This window comes from Marmota monax, unplaced genomic scaffold (assembly GCF_021218885.2).
Source record: "Marmota monax isolate L192 unplaced genomic scaffold, Marmota_monax_Labrador192_F-V1.1 WCK01_AAM20220418_F8-fsc00001, whole genome shotgun sequence".
Classification (NCBI taxonomy): Eukaryota; Metazoa; Chordata; class Mammalia; order Rodentia; family Sciuridae; genus Marmota; species Marmota monax.
Genome location: NW_026693777.1, coordinates 43,496,768 through 43,509,048, shown reverse-complemented (window position 1 = coordinate 43,509,048; position 12,281 = coordinate 43,496,768). Strand labels below are relative to the sequence as shown.

The following is a 12,281-nucleotide window of genomic DNA, read 5'->3' as shown; positions in this document are numbered from 1 at the left end:
TTTTTTTGTGGCTCAGTGATAGAGCGCTCACCTACCATGTATGAGGCCCTGGGTTCAAGCCCCAGCATCACATAAATAAAGGTATTGTATCCAACTACAAGTAAAAAATAAACTTAAAAATCTTTTCCCCTAAATCAAAAAAGCAGCATTTTTTATTTTAGTGTTAAGACTTTATTAGATATGAAATATATGGAAAGGATTTTCTGGGCTAGGTTTTTTTTTTTTTTTTTTGTACTGGAGATTGCTTTACCACTGAGCTACATCCTCTGCCATTTTTTGAGACAAGGTCTTGCTAAGTTGCTTAGGTCCTCAGTAAACTGCCAAGTTTCACCTCAAACTTGCAATCTTCCTGTCTCAGCCTCATGAGTCGCTGGGATTACAGGCATGCACCAAACATGCCCAGCTTTTGGAATAGTTTTATCATTTATTATACTGACTGCTGACCAGAACTAAGCATTTATTTGTTCATAGATGTAACAATGTTGACCCTGAAGGTAAAACAGGAACTGTTTAAGTTCAAAAATGATATTTCTCCTGATGGCTACTGTTCCACTGGACAACATGTACCAGAAACTGTCACAATTTAGTGCCACAAAGCGTCAAGAACCCCAGATCCTTTGTCCTTTGACACTAAAAGCCAATGTCAGCATAGGCCTAGGAAAGGCTGCTTTTACCATCACAATTTATAGCATTAAATGAAAATTTCCCTTTCAAATAACAGATAACACAATGAAATTTCAGTGCATTCTCAGCCCATGCTGCTTTATTGCTAAAAATATACATATACACAGGTGCAGAGTTTCCAACTCTTAAAACAGTTCCTTTTTACATCAAGGAATAAATATCTTCTTCAAAACTCCCAAAGATGCATAGATTAAAAAGCAAGCTGCCTTTTGTAATACTTCAAATATTCAATAAAATTCTTTTAACATCTTATAGACCAATGGTACAATGGAATATGTAGAATAGCACATAAATATAGTGGTCAAGTCCTGTACTTAGGGGACAGTAAATAAATTATTGATAATATACACTTAATATCCTGAACATTTTATTATGAAGATGAGTATGTGGTTTTAAAATAAACTCCAAGACTGAACTGTTTAAAGATTGAGATAACTGCCAGAATATCTTCCTGACCCTTGGGATAAAGAAAAAAAAATTTTTTTTGAGATTCTGGGGATTGGACCCAGGTACTCAGGCATGCTAGCCAGGTGATCTACCATTGAGCTACACACCAACCCTAAAATGTATTTTAATTGATGACACGCCACACCATAGGAGAAAAACATTTTGAAAATCATAATCATAAGCCAACTATTCTTTTAAATGAGTAAAATTTAGTTTCTGGAGAAATTTCGTTTGAATTTTCATTTTCCAAATAATCTAAATATGCTTAGTGAATAACAGGGAGAGTCTAGACCTTAAATCTTTATTGATTGGCAGACATGTTATCTGTAAGTGGCAAAGAACATTTACATACGGGATACACCTCACTTTCTATATTTCTGTAGAAAGCAAACATCTTAATGACAAACCTAAATAAATTCTGAACCACTGAAATCACCATTCCATTTAATACATCCCAAAGATATATGTAGCAAAGTCCTGAAGCAAATACGAAGTTGATTTCAATCATAGAACATGAAACCTGGAAGAGCCTAATGAAAATCATGTAGTCTTATCCTGAATTCTCTATTTAGGCTTCTTTCAGACATTATGAATTACATTTGTACATTATTTCTTATAATCACTAGGGTTACTACTTCTAGGTTCTTGTTTTCTTTTGCAACCCAGGGCCTTGCGTGTTAGGAAAGCACTCCACCACTGTGCTACACCCCCAGCCCTTATGCTACCACAATAAGCTGATGTTTTTTCATAAAATAAATGTCAAGATTATCATTATTTTTGAAAGAGAAAAGTTTTCACCTGTGTACCTGGGATCAAAAACTCTTAGGGAAGAAACTGCATTCTCACCAAGTCAGGCATAAAACTCTGGTTATTAATAAAAAAGTTTTGAATACAGTAACAAGAAACTACATATCAGCAATTTCATAACTTTATAGATGAATGTCTCCCTTGCAGGATCCCTTATAGCTGATCAGTATCATCCAGAACAGTTGCTTAAAACATCTAAAATATGCGTATATTACTTTTTGTGATGTGATTTCACTATGGTGCCCACGTGGGCCTCAAAATCCCGAGCTCAAGTAATTTCCTCCCCTTAGTCTCCTAAGTAGTTGGAAGTCAGGTATGTGCCACAACACTTGGCTCAAGATACTAGTTTTTCTCCCCTCCCAGGAGGGGTGAATACTGGAGATTGAACCCAGAGGCACTTTACCACATCCCCAGCCCTTTTTATTTTTTTGATAGGGTCTAGTCAAATTGTTGAGTCTGAAATTGAATTTGTGATCCTCCTGCCTCAGCCTCCTGAGCAGCTGGGATTACAGAGGCGTGCCACCATGCCTGACTCAATAACTAGTTTTAAGAAACCCCAAACAGGTCTACATAAACCTTATCAGACAAACCCCATACCTTTACAGACTGCACACTAATTCCCTACGTTGCTATCCTTTCTGAAACTCTGCACCTTTCTGATTATTATAGCCACTGCAGCTCATTCAACATGCTTAGTTTGTGTCTTGTTTTCAAACATGCTTGGGGGGGTCTATTGGGACTAGGAAAGAGGTGAGGGTAAGCAATGTTATGTCCTAATCCTGACAGTTTGAATGTCTTGTGGGTGCCCCTGTTTATCTTTGACTTCCCATTTTGAATGGAAGTAAGATAATTTTAATTAGAAAATTAAAACTAATAATTCAATAAATTCAAGCTATTGGTTTAAGTATCTATTGCTTCATTATTAAATGCATATATAAAATTACTAATAATAACCACATAACACTGAAAAATTTCAGTCATGCATTAGAATATTAGTATTCTAAAATCAGTATGGACCCACCACTATTGCTTATACTTTCAATCAGACCCAGCTTTAATAAACATGCAGAGTAAAACCCTTGATTCAGAAGAATTATGGAAAATAACAAGGAGACATGCAAAATTTCAACTGAAAATTTGAGTTAATAAAGTAATTGCTTAGAAATGCAAGCAGGTGCTCCAAATCTTCACAATGCTACTTCAAAAAAGAAGTCTAAGCATACACAAAAAGTTTAAAATTAGGACCACTTCAGTTATAAAAGGCTTATATGTAAATCCTGGCCCTTTTGGATAAAGAACCATGTAAAACCCTTAGATAAAGAAAAGAGAATTAAGAGATGCACAGTCTTATGTAGCAGTAAGTTTTCTTGGCCATTTATTGACAGCCATATCATAGAAAAACATGTAATATATGGGATGATGAAGAAGCTCTTGGGCAGAATAGTTTCTTTTCTGATTCACATTAATGAGCATTACCTGTACAGCTCCCTGGGGAAAAGTAGTTGAAGGGCAGAGCTAATACAATGTAAACTCAAGCATCAGTGCCCTGAAATTTAGCATAGCCCTCTGCTTTTAAAAACTATTAGCCAAGGGATTCTTCCAAATTGTATAATTAATAGCCAAGCAATGTTCTGAAAAAACTAGAAGCAATTTGCTTGCACCAACAGCACCATGAGAATGTAAACTCCTGAAGGCCAAGGGTCTCTTCATATTTTGCATATGACAGGTACATAAGAGTAAACATGAGACTACAATAACTTTGAAAAGCATTTAACCACATACTTTGAGACTACAAAAACTTGTAGCATACTTTAGCAGTTAGAACTATTAACAACATGGTTGTTAAGGATAATCTTTAGCTGTTTGAAATAAGTGTTGACATCAATGTAATTAGTAGCCATGTCCTCATGATCATGCAGATGTCTGAATATTGCTTGACTGTTCCAATGTCTAACATGGACTGACAGTATAGGACATTTAAAGAGAAGCTACAATCAATATAGCCCTTCCTTGTCCATTGGAGTTGCCATATAAGAATTAAAGATTCAAGTGATTCCGAAATCTATAATGCTTATCTTTTAGTCCCCCTGCCCCAGGAAAACAAAGGTACACAGACCTTTTCAGGGACCTTCAAGGTGCTAAATGGCCAAGCTTGGACATGAGGTAAAGTAAGTAAGAAGTCACCCTAGTTTCACTGTTACATCCTGAAGTGAGTTGTGCAATTCCTCAGATCAGGAAAGTAGTTTGCTAGGTTCTCCTTAAAATAAGTAGTCAAAGGCCACAGGCATTGTCACAACTGCATTAAACAAGGTATCACAAAACCAATAGTCTTTGGCTATTCCCCAGTCCTCCTGCTTCTTACCTTTAAATCATAACTTCCTTAATCATAAACATGAGGAAAAGCAAGCTAAACAAGTTCTTGGCTTTTAAAAATTTTTTTAAACTCTAATCTCTCTCTCTCTCACACACACACACACACTTTTCCTCTTTAAAAATGTACCCAGGAAGCCAAAAGAGAAAGGTGACAAAGCAGAAGAGAATACCATTCTATACAGTGAATACCTATTGTAACATGGAAAAACCAAAGCAAAAACCCCACCTTGACTTCACTGGGGCTGTAGAGTGCATTTGTTTCCATATTAAACACTAGAAGGATTTCACTTCAATAACTCCAACCCTCTGCTTTAAGAAACAAATAGGGTCTTTAACCTTGAAACATACACAAAAGTTATTTCTCATACAGATATAGTCATACATTCATACTGTTTTAATTAAAAGAAAGTACCTTTTATATGCTCTGTACCTAGATCATCTTTTTCATTTTGTTAACTCTGTTGATCACAGAGCCCCACAAACTCAAGTAGTAATCACTTAGTCTACTGTACAGCAAATGCAGTGTATTATACATGCAAAACCGTTATTGCTGCTAAAAGTCTACCTCTTGAAAATTATTAGTTCATTTTATGGCTTTTTAAAAATTTTTGCAACAGAAATTTCCTTTCCTATACACTGTGCTGTTTTATATTCATTACCTTTTTCAGAGTTTTAAATTTTAAATTCTTTTCAGAAATGGATCTTCCCAGGCACAAAACTTTAAGTACACTATAGGGATCTAAACCTGGGTCCTCCAGAGATTTACTACTAAAATCTACTTATTATAGATTGCTTGTTCATGAGGATGCACCACATTAGAACAGTTTTGCATTTCCTAGCTTTCTAATGTAGAATCTGTGCTAATAAATCGTGGACTCTTAGTACTGAGATTTGAAAAACACTTCAGAAAACTAACAATTCCCAGTTCTCAAGACGACGATTAGAGGTAGGAATTTCTTTTTACAAAAAACTATCTTTTGCTTTCAAAACAAAAATGACTGTTTTATTTCTATAAGGGAAAACAGAAAAAAGGGAAAGTTATCTGTGGCTTACTGTAACCAAGGGCAAGAGTCCACTTATTATTATATGGCAACGTAGGTAAGCTCCATTTAACTATGTTTCCAATGCTCATGAAAAGGTCTGGAATCCCATCAGTAAACAATTTAGCAGATTCAGAAATAGAAGAGGCTGAAACAATCTAGGACACTCCCAAACCATTGATATTATTCTTGCATTAACACACATGCTGCTGACAGGATTAGCAAATAGTCTGCAGATTATATAAGCACTCAATGAAGCAATTACAGCATCTTAGTAGGACATGCAGAATGTAAAACTATTTGTAGATGCAAAAGGAGTAAGAATGAACCCAAGACATAATATGAAAACAGTATAAGAACAAATTGACCTCAAATTAACAGCAACACAGAATCATGAAAATGGGGCCTCATTTTGACTTGAGGTTTTGTGAGATACAAGGCTAGCTGTTTCTAGCCAGCTCATGGAAAGCATTTATGTCCTCAAATACGATGTTTCTAATGGTGAACCCACATTTCTATTCATAAACAATTGTTTTTGTCCTTAATCTCCTTTCCCCAGGGAGAATATCACAGATTCAGGTATTTATGGGAAGAAAAAAAAAGTCTTATATAGAGTTTCAACTCTTTTTACACTATTGGTTATTATCAATAACTCATCCTGAAGTTTAAAATTATTACTAGGATCATGCACTAACCCCTAACATGGCACTATAATATGCTACCAAGCACTAATGCTTACAAAACTATACACATCTCAAAATGGAAGACATTGGTGATTTTGTTGTTCTTAAACAACTTGTAACATTTGTCCACAAGTATTAAAATATACATATATATATTTCTATTGCACATATCCCGTTTTTGTTTGACTTTTCAAAGGATAAACTGCCAGCTAACATGGATGAGCAAAGCAAAGGAAGCACAAATGCAGATTGAAGCATTTCTAAAATTAAGTTTTTGCCATCAAGAAAGGGACCAACAGACCAGAGAAAAATGCAAATGTATTAAGTAAATACTGGGCAACTACAACTGGAATATGCCCATGTTGTTAAACGTCATCTAATGTCAATCATGTAAGATGTGGAAACATTTCCTTTGAAAGATATCATTAACACTGGTTCTCAGTTATAAGTTGAAAAAATGCTGAAGGAGGCAGGTCTGACACCTGTTCAAACAAGTGGATCAGAGTTGTTCCACTGGTGCTTATATCCCTTGCCCCATGACCCTACCCAAAAAGTTGCCAAGAAGACATGGGGGAGATGGATATGACACCTAGAAGGTACAAATTCTCCATGATGACATTCCCAACATAACAGTGGGATATATGTATATAGGCTTTCAGTCTTTAACAAGTCCAAAATAGTAAAGGAAAATATCAAGAAGTGGCATAAGGGGTTATTTAAAGAAAAATCTAAGTTACCTTTAACCAAAGTTATTTCTCTTATCTCTCTCAGTAAATGCTCTACATTAAAAGAAATTTTTAAAAAATTATATATATATATATTTTATCTACACTATGTATTTTGTGAAAAAGCTTTTTTATTCTAAATCAAATTAGTTCACCAATCTAATCATAACAATGCTCAACATTTCCCATTTTGGCAATTTCTATCACTCTCAATTTTTGGTAAATCTGCCCTGTGTTCCCAACATCATCGCACCCATGGCCCTCAGCAACCATTCCAGAAAACAAAGATGATCTAATTATACTACCTGTTCTTAATTTCATCTAGTAAGTTTAAAATTCTTTCTCTACTAAGAATCATTAATAAAGTGTCCATGCTTCTTATGAAAGGCTTGATATCATACAATGCTCCTGTTTGTTTGAAAGCAAGAACAGTTTTCCACTCTAGTCTTCATCATATAACTGTTAAAGGGGAAAAAAAGAAGGAAGATCCATATTTCTTGTTTTTGTTTTCTTTTTCCCCAAACCCTGAATTTCTTCTCAATCTATAATGAACGAAACACAAAATCCACATTTCTTAGTGGAACTATTTTTCTTATTTGAGGTTTTTTTTTTCAGATCCTGAATTTCTTCTAAATCTACAATGAAACCAGTGGATTGACAACATTGGTTCTGAGATAGACCCACTCGGTAACGAGAAAGTCCAATTCCAACTGGGGAAATTTACCTGAGTCCCAGCCTTTTCAGTTTAACATTACACCTACCACCTAGAAAAATAAATCCAAGTACCCATCTGGGTTGAGAAAAGAGTTACTTGTGACTTTATAAAAAATGGAACTATGTAATGTAAAATTCCAAAAAAGTCAAATGGTGCTACATAAGACATTTTTCTTTTTCTTAGGAAAAAGGAGTTATATGGAAACTTCTCATTATCTTTTTCTTCTCTTCTATGTCCAAAGTTCAAAGCAGGTCATACTATAGGGTCCATCTCACCTTCTTATCTAAAAAACTACTCGTGCTACTTTTATTCCAGTTTTGGCCACACGGAAAACTAACTCTACTGTGCTATATGACTCCAGAAAACAGGATGAATAAAACTGTAATACAGCAGCCTCTCATCTTAGGAAGGTGAACAGGGTTCCATCATGGACTCAAACTGGGTTGTTCGCTTTTACCATTCTTTTAACTAAATGTAAGCATGCACTCACTTAGCTGCTACACAATCTGGTCCTTCTGTAGAAGAATGAAAAAATTTAAAAAGAGCAAATGTTCCAAGACTTGAAAAAGTAAATAACAGGTTCTGTCTCCAGGAGAAAAACCCCTCCTTTCATCCAAAAATGTGGATTTACACATGTAAAAATATGTATTTGTACAGATTCTCTTTAGGTATCAGATATGAAATCAATCTTGATATCTTGTCTTTATGCTTCTTTATCACACCAAAGGGTTAACTGCAAAACTGGACCTTCATTTCTATCCAGTAAATCTGTCACAAGATGAACCAGGATATAGAGATATATGTAACTTTTTAACATCTTTTTCTTTTCAAATTACAACAAATATTTGGAATTTACTGCTGCAGTCTCAAATGTGCTTATCATAATAGTGGCCGAAACTGGAAGACATTTTTTTAAAAAACCTGAAGTCATCCATACTTGCCATTTATTAGTCTTCTTGTTTGGAGCAAAAGGCTAAGAATTCACAAATACCACAACCTAAGCACCTGTTTCAAATTAAACGTCAGCCTTCAGCTTGCAAAATAATTTTTTGATAATTAAGCAAATTGCAGAAGACCCATCAATTGCTTTTTTTCTTCCGGGAGAAGTCAGCAGGATAACTGCACCCTAAGGGCTTCTTTCTGTGTTGAATTTGAAAGATGGAACAAAAGAAAAGCAATCTTTTCCAATCTAAACCATGGAGGTAATGTGTAGAAAGGTATCCATATTTCAGTAGGGAAAGTGGCTGGATAAAAGAAGCAGGACTACCCGCTCTAGAAGACAACATAGAAATACCTAGAAATACAAAATAAATTAAAAATAGAAAGATTAGGACAGGTACTTCTTCTACATGAACTTATTTTTTAAAACAATATTTAAAATATACATAAAAAAACTAATACTTTGGATTATACTTTATAAGAAAATGCCCAACCATCACACCAAATTCAATATTGTCTTTTTTTTAAAACTGGGGATTGAATCAAGAGGTACTTAATTACATCCCCAGCCCTTTTTATTTTCTATTTTGAGACAGGGGTCTCACTAAGTTGCTCAGGGTTGGACATTTTCTTATGATAAAGAATTTAACTGGCTTTGTCCTGGGAACCTTAAATTCTCAGAATTTAAAATCAGTGAGCCAATGGAAAGTAAACTCTATCTAAATAATCAATGGGTGAAAGAAAAAAAATCAGAAATTAGAAAATATCTTGAGATAAATGAGAAAAAAAAAATACTAAAAATTTTCAGAGCTGAGCATATTTACGGACACCTATAATCCCAGCAACTTGGGAGGCTAAGGCAGGAAGATCACAAGGTCAAGACCAGCCTCAGAAACTTATTGAGGCCCTAAGCAACTTAGCAAACCCTGTCTCAAAATACAGAGGGCTGGGGGATGTGGCTCATCGGTAAAGTGCTTCTGGATGCAAGCTCCCATATATAAAAGCAAAAACAAAATTTATGTATATAGTGAAAGTAACACTAAGAGGGAAATGTACAGCTATAAACATCAACATTAAAAAAGACCTAGGGCTGGGGAAGTAGCTCAGTGGTAGAGAGCTTGCCTAGCATGGGCAACGCATGGTTTTGATAGCCAGTACTTTGAACAAAATAACAATGAAATCTAAGTGAATACATTCTAAAACTTGCATAGTAATATTTATTTTTTAATCAGTTCATTTCCTTCCATCTAATTAAACCTATGTTTCTGATAGCCAATGAAAAATTATAGGTTAGGTAACTGATAAAATTTTTCCTTTTTAAATTTTTTATATTGCTTCTGTTAAAATACAGAATATGCGCCAGGAGTAGTGGTAGTCTATAGTCCCAGCTACTAGGGAGGCTGAGGCAGGAGAATCATTTGAGTTTAGGGCCATGAGTTTAGGGCCATGAGGGCAACATAGCAAGACCCTGTCTTTTTAAAAAACAAGGATACATATGTAAATAAAGTACTCAGCTATCAATAATTTATAGTCAATTTAATATTCACCTTTTGTTGCTGCTTAAATATTATTTGAAATGATTAGCCTACTGCTACTTACCAGCCACATCCTGAGTTCAGAATTTTGTTTTGAGATGAATAAAAAGCACCTAAATGTAAGGAAAGTGTTCATCCTGTGTGACAAGAATTCTGAAAAATAAAAATAACATTAAGGTAAGGATATAGCCATCACTGGTGCTATATGTACTACTATAAAAAACTCACTAATACAGGGGCTGGGATTGTGGCTCAGCAGCAGAGCCTAGCATGTGCGAGGCCCTGGGTTCGATCCTCCAGACCGCACTAAATAATGAAGATATTGTGTCCAACTACAACTAAAAAATAAATATTTAAAAAAACCACTAATACAAACAATTCAGAAGAAACAATTAGCAAAAAGTTACTCTCTACTGCACTGGCACCTACTTTCAAAAGATGTCAAAACTCTTGAAGTGGTAGATTTATGAAACACTTTCCTCTTTTCCTGATGAGACTATCAAACTTTGTTCCTCCCCGGAAAATGTATAATGGTGCATAATATTTCCAGTAGTTTATAGTCATCTACTTTGCTTTAGTATACATACACTCTCCTCTGTAAGAATGTTACATTATTTTCTTCTGGCCAGCTCTTTTTTCCTTCTCTTGGATGAAATGAAAAAACGGACAAAAGCAACAAAAAAGTCTCAATTAGAAGTGCTTCTTTACGCTATTTTCAGCTCTCCTAAATCCAGGGCCAGCAAAGAGCACATAATCTATAAAAAACATTCATTTGTATTAATATTTCCATTTGAACTCGACTCAACTAACCTGTCACAGTTTTAATAAGGCCTTACCAATTCAGAAACCCATTAGCAGAAACGCATGGAATTTAAATAAGATCCAACAGGGGTTATAACACTCCAAATTAGGAATAGATACCCCATAGAGTTAAAAAGGAAAAGAATACAAATGTCTGACAGTACTGATGCTATGCAACCTGAACACCTTACACAAATTACTTTCTAATAACATTGTCCAAACTATTTCTCTTTGTTTAAAAAAGCTCTGTAAACTCACTCCCTTACTTTTGGATCAGAAATCAACAGTGAATACCACTGTGACCTAGCTTCAGCCGAAATTAAAGCGTCATACAGCCATTATAAGACTTTCGAGGACAAGGACAAAGCTGCTTTCTCGGGATCATAAAAGTTTGGGAGGTAGGAGCAGAAGCGATTGGATATACTATAGGTTCGAGGGGATGTCTGAGATACACAAACGCTAATGAAAATCCAGGGGTAACCTGTTACACGAAATCTCAAGGTCAACGGGCTGGAGAAAAAAATACTCAGGGCCACAAAAGGCCTCAAATGACACTGGAGCCTTAGACAACAGCGTGGGCACCAAGTCGTGAGACGAAAGATGAAAATAAATCAATAAAACAAAGAAATTCTTAAAAAAAAAAAAAATCGGTGGCCGACAATCGGCTGCCACGAAAGCCCAGTATGTGTGAAATCCCCTAGGAACAAACCGAAACACAATGGCAGGCAAAGGCAAGGCACAGGGAAGGGCGGGGAGCCGGGAGGAGGCTTGAACAAGTAGACTGAGGAACACACCGGGACGGCGGTGTGGATTGCCCTGGGGCGGCCAAGGATGGCAATTCCAGCTTGGAAGGGCTCTGTTACCAGCAGGCTCCCGCACACTCGGTGCCCGGAAGGCTGGGCAAGACACAGCCTCCTTGTCCCCTCGTAGTCTCCCTTCTCGGCTCACCTCACATGGTCCATCAGACGCAGTCGGCTTCCCGAGGGCCTGCACGCCCCCGGCCCAGAGGCCAAACGGCCAAATGGCCGAGGCACTCCTCACTCCGCCATCTTCGCTTCTTCTCACGTCTGCCAACCCGGCGACGGGCGGCTCCCACAATCCCCGCCCCCTCCTGAGTATTGATTGGACAACAGCTTGCTTTCTCGCGCGCGCGTTCGTCTTCCGCCACAGGTTGGCTGAAATGCACGTCAATCAATAGCGTTCTTCCCTCATTCGATCTTTTTTTTTTTTTGATAGATTAGGTCATTGGATTGAGGTAATTGGGGAAAACGCCTTTGTAATTCATTTTTTAGGAATGTAAAATTATTTCCGCGAAGAAGCAGTGACACATCTTACTGAGATAGTGTGATTAAAGGTGTGACTATTTTAAGCTACTGTTAGGTTAAACTATAGTACTAATGATTTCATTCTCAGATCCCAAGTTTATTAATTCTAGGCGTTAACACAACACTTAGGGAAACAATGGTTCCACTTGGTCTCTGGCTTTGATCCAGTTACACTTTTTTTTTTTTTTTGACCAGGGATTGAACCCA

General features: G+C 36.3%; 1 long non-coding RNA gene across 1 annotated transcript; it reads right to left on the bottom strand.

The window, feature by feature from the left end:
- Window positions 1-735: 735 nt before the first annotated feature.
- Window positions 736-11,855, bottom strand: LOC124104555 (uncharacterized). Its single transcript, XR_006855461.2, has 3 exons — window positions 11,698-11,855; window positions 10,013-10,101; window positions 736-8,768 (listed from the first exon to the last, which is right to left on the bottom strand). It is a non-coding gene; the product is annotated as an uncharacterized LOC124104555 (long non-coding RNA).
- Between the last annotated feature and the right edge of the window lie 426 nt (window positions 11,856-12,281).